At 43.8% G+C, this 8,080-nt stretch overlaps 1 long non-coding RNA gene across 1 annotated transcript; it reads right to left on the bottom strand.

Moving 5' to 3' along the window:
• Window positions 1–5,664: 5,664 nt before the first annotated feature.
• Window positions 5,665–6,877, bottom strand: LOC110735269. The gene is made up of 2 exons (XR_002514040.1): window positions 6,586–6,877; window positions 5,665–5,895 (listed from the first exon to the last, which is right to left on the bottom strand). It is a non-coding gene; the product is annotated as an uncharacterized LOC110735269 (long non-coding RNA).
• Window positions 6,878–8,080: the final 1,203 nt, after the last annotated feature.

The raw sequence follows: 8,080 nt of genomic DNA, 5'->3' as shown, positions 1-8,080 counted from the left end.
CACAAAATTGCATTTTTTTTTATTGTCGTTATCTAATTGTCGTTGTCCAATTTTATCTCCTTATTGTTGTTGTATCTGTATTCTCAATTCTTTCTTCCTATTCTTCCATTGTCTTTGTCCCATAAACTGATCTTTAATTTCGGTACCCTATCTTCTTCTTCTTCTTTGGGGGCTTTTTTTGTCTTTGTAGATTTTATAATGTCTGACATTTCTGACAGTTTGAACATGAGTGAGCCTCGCGCGGCCACCTAGTCAGACTCTTCTTCTTCCGAGTCCTCTCGTTCAGGTGAGCGCTCTGCGCACACTCCTTTTACTTCTTTTGCTTCTTCCCCACTTCCTATTCAAATGTTTATGCTTTTTGATCATCCCCCCGTTGCGAGCAGGGCGGGTACTGCCATAACTTCTTATTCTCCTCCTAAGCCGGGCGGGTACTGCCATTTACTCCGTATTAATAGTAGTCGCCCTGCTGAAAGCAGTGTGTTCGCCCTTTTCGCCCTGGTCCTCGTCCTGACTTCTTCGACCCTTATCGTGTGCGGGAATTATTCCAGGACGGGGTGCTCGTGCCCCACCTCTCCCGTTTGAGGAGGTGCGCGATGCGCCATGAGATTTTGGTTGACATGGTCAAGGCTAATCCCCTTGATGTTTCCCTTGTTAGCCTCATTCCCTATGTTCAGCTTTTAAATTCTTTTGCTTGGCTTGATCACATGGCTGACATGCATCAGTTTGACCATTATGTAGTACGTGGTGGGAACGTTGCTACAACTTCACTGTCTCTCTCTTCGACTGCTGCCTCGGACAGAATGGCTGAGTCTCCCAGTGAGTGTGTCTTTTATGATTGTCAGCCTACTTATGTGGTTGAGCCTGTTGAGGAGGGAAAATTTGACTTTTATATGGATGACAAATGCCATGGTCCCAAGAACTGTGTGCTGGATTCTAACTGGCGTAAGGATGCAAGGAGGTTGAATCTTGCATCTGTGGGGTAGAAATTTTATGGGTTTAGTCAAGGCTATGAGCTAGTTCTTCCTACTGAGGGTGCAAAGCAGTCTTCTCCCCCCGTTGATCATATTGCAGTGTTTGCCTCCCATCTAGACTTGGGTTTGAGGTTTCCCCTTGACCCCACTCTGGAGAAGGTATTTCGCGCTTTCAACCTCTGCATTGCTATGTAGTACCCTGCTTTTCTGCATACTTTGATAAGCTTGCCGTGGTTTCTGCGGTTTCAGAGGAATCCTGAGTCTCTGGACCTATTCATGTCTGTAATGAGCCTGAAAAGGTCTACTTCTGGTTCTGAGTCTGGATGGTACTATGTGGCTCCCAAGGAGGGCAGAGTTCTATCCTACCCGAAGCTTGGTCGCTTTCGGGACTGGACTGGCAAGTTTTTCTAAGTTAAGGTGCCTTCTTCTTTTGCTGTGCCTTCTTCTTTTGCTATGCCACACAACTTCTGGGAGATTCACACCAACATGGCTGGGGTTACCGTTTCCCCCTCTAATTCTACTCGTGAGATTGAAGCCTTTGATGCTTTGTAGGGAGCGGGAGCGAGTGATGCAAAGTTTCCCAAGATTTGGCTGCCTAACTCCCTGTACATTGTAGGCAATGAGCAGCTCTCTGTCATGCGTTTGTGCTCCACACATGAGGTTGGTAAGCTTTGTTTTTATTTTTTGTGCCTTTTATGAATGCTTTTCTTCTTTTCTCTTCTTTCTTCTTTCTTCTTTCTTTTTCCTTAGGCTTTTTTGTCTCTTGGTCTCCTGAATTTCAGGCTATGATAAGTTGGATAGGCGCATTCTTGGGTTGGCTGACAACTGGAAGGACCCCCTTACCGCCACCCCTAATAATACCATAGAGCTTTTTGATAACTTGGAGGTTTATGCTATCTCTTGGAAGAAGGAGGTGCGCTTAGCTCTAGCTAAGCTACGAGCTGTCTTCGGTACTAAGACAGCTGCTGACCACGCAGGGGCTAACCCTGCTGAGACTGAACCCTCCTCTTCTACTATTGGGAGTTGTCGTGGTACTCGTCCTGCACCCAAGGAAGTTGCTTCAAGGTCTGAGGCTTAGTGGCGCAGGATGCTTCTCCTAAGAAGCAGCCTTCTACGACTTTCGGCCAGGAGGTACCTCAAACCTCCGTGGCAAAGCAACCACTTAATCAAGCTTTGGATGATTCAAAAAATAATGCTGATGATTTTGCAGACAGTGTTCTTAAGTTTCCCTCTAAGGAGGTTGAGACTACTACTACTGCGGGTGCGAAGCCCATAACTTCTGCTGAGCATGTTCTGCTCTTTTCTTCTGATGCCGATGCTACTGTTGTTACTAAGGATGCTACAAGTCCTTCTGTTGATGTCTTCGATTTTTAGCTCCCTGATGAAACTGTATAGGATAGCTCCCGCCGAACTATCATCCAGCTCCCGGGGTGTGCATTAATTGCCAAAGGAAAGACTAAGAGGGGCTCACCAGCCCGATAGAGTTAGCCCGCAGAGCTGACCAGGCAGGACTTTGCATAAAGGAGATCGTACACCTATAAATAGAGGAAAAAGTACAATGGAAAGGGGTAAGAAACACAAGTTATTACACATTCTATATCTCTACAAGTACACTTTCTCTCTCTAAAAACACTCTCTAACTTAGGCATTTGAGGGGGGTTCCTCGAGCCACCCCCGAGGGCAGTATACGTGTGTTGCCTTGAGTAGATTGTGAACGGGACCCATCTTACCCAGCAGAACCCTTGGATCCATACCTAGAACAATTGGTGCTAGAAGGAGGGGAAAGGATCATCTAACCTGAGGTTCACCAGCCGAGTAAGGGGCTAGTTGATAAACTACCATGGCCGGAGAGGAATCCATGCAAACACCCATACCTAAGGCCAATGACGCCAACCAATCACCACAAAAAACACCAGTAGCAATAGCCGATCCAATTTAAAGGATCTGTCGAGAATCCTAAATCCACCATCTCACAAAAATCCAACCTCATGGGACCGACGTCTGCTGCAACCAAAGTAGCGGCGAAACCAGTCGATCCATTGGGATCCAGTTCTTCTTTCAAGTTCGAAATGCCATTGACAGGCAAGAACAACAAACTTATCATTTCAACACAAGTAACCGAGAAATCGTAGCCCGTCAACATGTGAGCCATTCAGCAGAATCTCTCTAAGTGCAGTAAAGAGCAGTTAGCAGCGATGACGGTAGTCCTTACCAACCTTGGTAAGGGAACGATCTCATCGCCAACAGCAATAGCTACGGAGCCAACAGTTAAAAAGGTAGTACCCATAGCTCTCATCCCAGAGCAAAAGGAGCTTGTCTAGCTGAGGAAGAAATTATTGGAGCTGGAGGATCCGAACCTGAACTGAGAATGAAGTGTGGAAGAGGTAGCCCGGGCTAAGGGTAGTCTAGAGATACGGGTCGCTCGCAGCAGGTCACCAGCCTCTGAGCAAGGACCAAGTCTGGACAGGGAGAAGCGAGTGCGGATTCAGGTCGTTCCAGATGATTCCCCATTTTGCAGGGAGATTCTAGAAGAACCAATGGAAAAGTTAAAGATGCCTAGCTGCAAATATAATGAGATCACCACACCTAAGAATCACGTCTCAGCATTCAAAAACCATATGGTACTGTACACTATGACGGATTCAGTCTGGTGCAAAGCGTTCCCACCAACCTTGGAGGGGTTGGCATCTGAGTGGTACGGAGCCATCCCAAAGGGGTCCGTGTACTCTTACAACCAACTGAAAAGGATGTTTATGGAGCATTTCGTTACCCTGGTTGATCGAACTAAAATGACCACTAAGATGATGTCGTTAGTTTAAGGGAAAGACGAACCCCTGAGAGAGTTCATCACCAGGTTCAACAAAGAGGCAACAACCATTCTAAACATGAGCCAGGAGGTAGGATTACTGGCGATGCAGAGCGGTTTGCTACCGAGCCCGCCGTTCAGAGCGTACATGGTACACAAGAGACTCAAGACGCTGGCTGAAGCGCTAGGAAAAGCGCATGAGTTCATAAAGGCAGATGAGACTGACAGAGAAATGCCGAGCAGGAAGGCGCCAAATGACCCAGTTAAGCGGGCAGAAGTCACCTAGGCTGAAAACACGGCCAGAGTGGATCAACCCAGCAAAGCTGAACAAGGTCGCAGAGAAGCGGATATAGTTGTGGGGGTGAGTAGGTTAGACCCGAAAAGAGGGGGAAGACTTGGAAGGTTCGATCAATACACCCTGCTCACTCACTCGAGGTCTCACATCTTTAGCATGAACAAAGCTGATGACAAGTGGAAAAGGCCCCCAAGGATGGTCAACAGGAACCGTGACCCCAGCAAGTGGTGTGACTTCCATAGGGATCACGACCACACCACTGACGACAAATGCACGCACCTGAAGGATAACATAGAGGATCTAGTAAGAAGAGGATACCTAAATCAGTTCAAACAACACTTTGACTCCTCCAGAAAAAGAGAGTAAGACAGGGCAGGCCGTGACCGTAGAGGGGGTCACAGAGGCCCCGCTGAGGATAGAGACAGAGATAGTAAGCCGGAGGCCAGGGTGTATGTGATTAGCGGGGGGCCAGTGCATGGCGGAACCGTGAACAAAGCGCGAGCAGACCTACGAGCAATGATACACCAGATAAACTACAATGAGAAGCGTAGGTGGCCACCCCTTCCCCCGCAACCACGAGCTACATTCGATGAGTACGATCAGAAAGGTATAATCTATCCTCATGACGACCCTTTGGTGGTGACAATGAGGATTGCAAATTAGTAGATAGACCGAATACTAATAGATGGGGGCAGCTCGGTCAACATCATATACATCAGCGCGTTCAAAGAGCTAAAGCTAGACAGGAAGGACCGGAAAAGGGTAGGCTATGAAGTTACTGGGTTTAATGGGTCCGGACTAACCTAGAAGGCATAATTGAACTTTCTGTCCGAGTAGGGGAAAGGTCAAGAAGACGTGATGTTTGAGCTGAATTTCTAGTGATAGATTCTCCTTCACCCTACAATGTGATCATGGGAAGACCGCTCATCCACAAGATAGGCGGGTTGGTTTCCACTTATCACTTTGCCATGGCTTATACAACTAATGAAGGGCAATCAAGGAAACTAAGAGGGTTAGAAAACAGCTCAACAATGTTACATAACCGCCCTAAAGCAGCCCGCCAAGGCCAGGCAGCAGCCAGACTCAGAGCCAAGGCCCGCCAAGCATGCTGAAAGGAAGTTAAGGAAGAGGTAATGCGAAGAATATTACAAGGAAAAGGATAAGCAGAAATTGGCCATGGAAAACTTTGAGCCCGCAAAAGAAGAGATTGTTAGACCTCTTCCTAGTGGGGAGCATGTGACCATTAAGCTCACGGAAGGAGACCCTTCAAGAACGGTGAAAATTGGAAAAGACATTGATCCAGGAGTAGGGCACTACTAAAAAATAGGCCAAAGAGACTCGTCCAAAAAAGCCAAAGAGACTGCCTTAGAGGCGGTCTCTAGCTAAGTGGTCTCTTTGGCTAAGAGACTGCTTTATTAGAGGCGGTCTCTAGAATGGGAAAAAGTTAGACAGCCTATTGAAGAAAAGCGGTATCTTTTTTGAGAAAACTGAGACTGCCTATTAAAGTTAGACAGTCTCTTTTTTGATAAAAGAGAGACCGCTTATAAACTTAACGGGTCTCTTGGTGACATTTTAAAATAAAAAAAAAACTTATTTAATTTAATACTCGTATTTAATATTTAAAATTATTATTGCATTTAATGTTTTATACAAGTATATGGTAAAGACTACAAATTACACAACCCATAAATATGTACGAAGTAAAAAAAAATTCTAATACGCATCTTCAGCGAAAGCTTTAAATATTCATATCATGTTGGAGTGTTGGACAATGTCTTTAGCTTCGAATATGAACTGATCCAGATGCTTCATATACTCATAAGCTGCAATTAGCATAAAAAGAATTAGCTGAAAAACTCAAAAATCTAACCCAAAAATTTGTTAACAACAACTACCTTCTTCGCCTAAAAAAAATCTTAAATCCAGAAATCCAAAACACACAAAAATTAAATTACCTTAGAAAAAGTACTATTCATTCCAATTGAACTGATAAAATCATTAATACCCAGTAACACACAGAAAATGCAAGAAAAAGTATATAGTTAAACAGAATTCTTTCTTAAGAAAAAAATACGATTAATTCATTGAAACAAATTTCTTAAATTAATAAGATAAATTAAATAAATTGTGAAAAGAGATACGACTTTCACTTCAATATAATCTTCCGTATAGACTATGGATGGTAGTATAAAACAACTTTTCAAGATGAGATCTGGTAATCTATTGTGATTTTAAAACTACTTGTATGTTACTTTGAGATAGATTTTGATCTAATAATTGATTGCAAACGAAAATATAAGTTTTGTAATAAAGAAAGTGAAAATTTCATCAGTCCGCTCCAGAAACTTATCACCAAATTTCTCCAAAATTTAAAATTCAAACTTTAGAACAATTTGCCAAATAAATTACACAAACAAAATTAAAGAAAATTACACACAAAAATCAAATAAAAAATTAACACATTCAGAAAAATATACAGAAATATAAGATGAAGGAGGGAGAGAGAGACAAACCTTAGATCCCAAAGAGAGAGTACCGAGTGTTTTAATCGGAAGGGAATGGCGAGCTACCACCGCGAGGCGGTGATGAAGGAGGTATACAGTGGAGTTGTTCGCAACAGTTGGGCGGAGATGAGGAGAGAGAATGGATGAAGGAGATAGTTGGTTGCATATGAAAATTAGGGGAAGGAGCGATTTCAACCATACAAGAAAAAGAAGGGGGGAATGGGGAGGCTGGAAGCTAGGGTTGAAGGAGGAGAGAGAATTAAATAAATAATAGGTCATATATAACGGTTGATTTCAAAGAAAAAAGGTCATATCTAACGGAGCAGATTGCATGGAGTAAAGGGGATTAAAAGAGAAATGATTACGTCGTAAAAAAAAAAACAAACAGGCAAGAGACCGCCTAACTTAATAGGTGGTCTTAAGTTTTAGATCTAAAGACCGATTATTTAATAAAACAGGTCCCTCTTTTAATATTTTTTTAAAAAAAAAAATCAAGAGAGACCTGTTATCTTCAATAAAGGGTTTCAGTTAATTTTCCCCTCCCAAAGGTAATAACAAAGAGACCCGTTATTTATAACATTGGGTCTCTTGAATCAAAGAGACCGGTTATTGAATAAAATGGTCTCTTTGTTTGGGTCTCTTTGACCATTTTTGTAGTAGTGGGGGTGCAACTCATAGAGGTTCTAAGGAAGAATAAGGATATCTTCGCATTTTCAGTGGATGAGTGATGAGTGTCATTTACGACACTCATAGGGTAGTGTTTTAGGATGATTTCATCTCCTTTTTATGCTTTCTTATCTTATTTTTGGTCCTTTATCATTTAATTCCTTTCTTTCTTTCTTTCTTTCCTTGTGTTTTTCGTGTTTTCTTCGTGTTTTCCTTTTATTTGGTTCTTTTTCCCTTTTATTCCTTTTAGTTGTTTGTTCTTGTAGGTACCTAGGATTTGTCTTTGCAAGGGGATCAAGATGGGCTATATTGACTAAGCAAGGAGGAAGTAATCGGCTTGGAGAGGGCTCAGAGAGGGCATGGAGAGTGCTTGGAGAGGACATCAAGCCCTGCCAGTCTGCCGCGGGCGCGAGTACTAAAGGTCGCGGGCGTGGGCTCGTATGCACCAAGTTGGCAAATTTTGACCAGAAACTTTCCGCAGTCTGGCCGTAGGCTCCCCACGGGCGCGGGTAGTCTGGAGAGTCTGCTCCATACCAGAGAGACCGCGGCCCTCTGATCACCCTTTGTGAGCAGGGGATTCACCGCTCCTTTGTCGCGGGCGCGGAGGCCTTCGCCGCGAGCGCGGGTGTTGCCCAGAAAGCCCGCGGAGTTTGTTAAGGATTCCGTACCCATTTTTCCGCAGGCGCGGGGTTTACTAGAGAGGGCGCGGGGAGCCCGTTTTCCTTCTTTGCCTATAAATACACTTGTAATTCCTTTTTGAAGATAACTTTTTAGATAATTTTCATTAGCTTAGTTTTAGAGAGAGAAGTTAGAGAGAAGTTCTTGGTATTGGATTTGT

The sequence above is a fragment of the Chenopodium quinoa genome, unplaced genomic scaffold (assembly GCF_001683475.1).
Source record: "Chenopodium quinoa cultivar QQ74 unplaced genomic scaffold, ASM168347v1, whole genome shotgun sequence".
NCBI classification, from domain to species: Eukaryota; Viridiplantae; Streptophyta; class Magnoliopsida; order Caryophyllales; family Amaranthaceae; genus Chenopodium; species Chenopodium quinoa.
This window is presented reverse-complemented; position numbering and strand designations above follow the sequence as displayed.